The 2,386-nt window shown below is 40.1% G+C and overlaps 1 protein-coding gene across 2 annotated transcripts in view; it reads right to left on the reverse strand.

Moving 5' to 3' along the window:
- ULK2 (unc-51 like autophagy activating kinase 2) overlaps positions 1–2,386 on the reverse strand; it is a 123,570-nt gene that overhangs the window by 90,326 nt on the left and 30,858 nt on the right. The window lies entirely within an intron of this gene.

The raw sequence follows: 2,386 nt of genomic DNA on the forward strand, positions 1-2,386 counted from the left end.
AAAAAAAAAAAAAAAGAAAGAAAAAGAAAAAGATATTAAACAAATACAAAGGAGCCAAACTCACTAATGAAGAGAACGATCCAAATTAAATTAATAGCTAACTGGTCCTCATGCATTTGTGCAGCATCAAATCCGCTAACATTCTGTGTTGGTAAAAATGAGGGAAAAGGGGCAGTCTTCTATCTTGCTGTATTCACTGGGATAGCCTATTTGGAAAGTGTATCTTTTGGTCTGACAATTCCATTTCTAGAAGTCCAAACTACCAAAATGCACACATACACAAAGGTGTACACACACACACACACACACACACACACACACTTCACTAGAGCCTGTTTGTAGTGACCAAAAAATGAAAACAGGGATCTGATTAAATAAAGTAATGTACATCTATGGGACTCTCTGTGGCATTTAAAAGCATACAGTGGCAGGTGCAGTTGTGCCCTGGGTCACCAAGATGTCGTTCCCAAAGTATACTCCATCGCGCCTGGCCACTCTGCCCCCAACCCTCGACCCAGCCAAATACGACATATCTCCAGAAACCCGACGGGCGCAAGTCGAGCCGTTGGCCATAAGAGTTCGGCTGAAACAAGAGTACCTGCTTCAGTACAACCACCCCAACTGCAGAGGGCTCATCAAAGATCCTGCCTTGATTCGTTGGACCTATGCAAGATCAGCAAATGTCTATCCTAATTTCAGACCCACTCCTAAAAACTCACTCTTGGGAGCTCTGTGTGGACTTGGACCCCTCTTCTTCTGCTATTATGTTTTCAAAACTGACAGGGATAGGAAAGAAAAGCTTATCCGGGAAGGGAAATTGGGTCAGACATTTAATCTCTCATGTTAAGTCTGTCGATGACTATATGTACTCCTGCCTAAATAGCCTATTAATCATCTAAAAAAAAAAAAAAAAAGCATACAGTTGGCCAGGTATGGTGGCTCACACCTATAATCCTAGCACTTTAGGAGGCCAAGGTGGGAGGATCACTTGAGGTCAGGAGTTCAAGACCAGCCTGGCCAACATGGTGAAACCCCATCTCTAATAATAAAAAAAAAATACAAAAATTAGCCGGGTGTGGTGGCGGGCACCTACAGTCCCAGCTACTAGGGAGGCTGAGGCAGGAGAATTGCTTGAACTAGGGAGGCGGAGGTTGCAGTGAGCCTAGATCGTGCCACTGCACTCCAGCCTGGGAGACAGAGCAAGATTCTGTCACAAAATAAAAAAGCATACAGTGGCTTTCCACATCCTGTTGAGGAACATCATCTGTGATGTACTACAAAGTAAAAAACAAAAGGACACTGCAAACAACTCACAAAATATGATGTAATTTGTCTTAAACTATGTGTGTGTATAAATACATACATAAACAAGCACTCAAGATACAAGTTCAAGAGAAAACAAAAGGAAAACAAGCACTCAAACATGTATAAAGAACTCCCACAAAAACTATGTAGAAAGAGATACAGCAAACTCTTGTTACCCCTGAAGAAGAAAGCAAAGCTGTGGGGAATTCACTTTCTACTTTCCGTGTATCTATTCTGTCCACATTACCCTCCCCACAAGGAACACATGTAACTTCCGTATCTTTTTCTTTCAAATTTACATTTACATTTTAAAAGAGAAAGAAGAGAGTACAGTACTACACAGACACCTATGATGTGCCAGCAATTTTCCAATTTGCTATAACAAATGCTTTCACATTATCAACTGAAAAAGAATTCAAAAAGGAGAATACATAAAACACAAACAGTTCAAATAAACAACACTGTGTTCACAAATAGTAAAACCCAGTGTAATCTAAACACATACCTAGGCATTAAGCTCCTGTTTTTTTCATAAAACATCCTTAAGTCTTGAGGACTATTGGCCTATTGAAAAAAAAAAGGTTTAATTTCCTAAACAATGGGGGCAAAACTTCCAAATCATATGATTGACGCTCATATTCTTTTTTTTAACGGATTGAGGGAGTGGGAGTTTCAAGGAAGGGATTCAGAGGAAAGGAGGGAAAGTATGAGGGAGGAGGAAAGGAAAGAGAGATGATGCTCATATTCTTGCTACAGAACATAGATTCTCAACTTGAAAGCCATGGATTGCTGAAGGAGCCATAACTGGTCATTAGAAAGTCATAAAACCTATGACATTGTGTGAAAATTCTGTACATCTGAGTATAATGTACCTTTTCTGAGGTAGCTTTTCTGATGTCAGACTCTCAGAGGAGCCTGAAACTTAGAATAGATTAAGGGTCACTATTCTGAAGGTTACATGGCCTGCCCAATAAGTACGTTATTGTTGGGTAAAATTCAGGTGTACTTTACCTTAGGACCCTAAAGGAATTCAAAGAAAAGAACTATGTATACTGCTACTATGCAGTCTCTCCACAGCAAC

This window comes from Mandrillus leucophaeus, unplaced genomic scaffold, assembly GCF_000951045.1.
Source record: "Mandrillus leucophaeus isolate KB7577 unplaced genomic scaffold, Mleu.le_1.0 Scaffold564, whole genome shotgun sequence".
NCBI lineage: Eukaryota > Metazoa > Chordata > Mammalia > Primates > Cercopithecidae > Mandrillus > Mandrillus leucophaeus.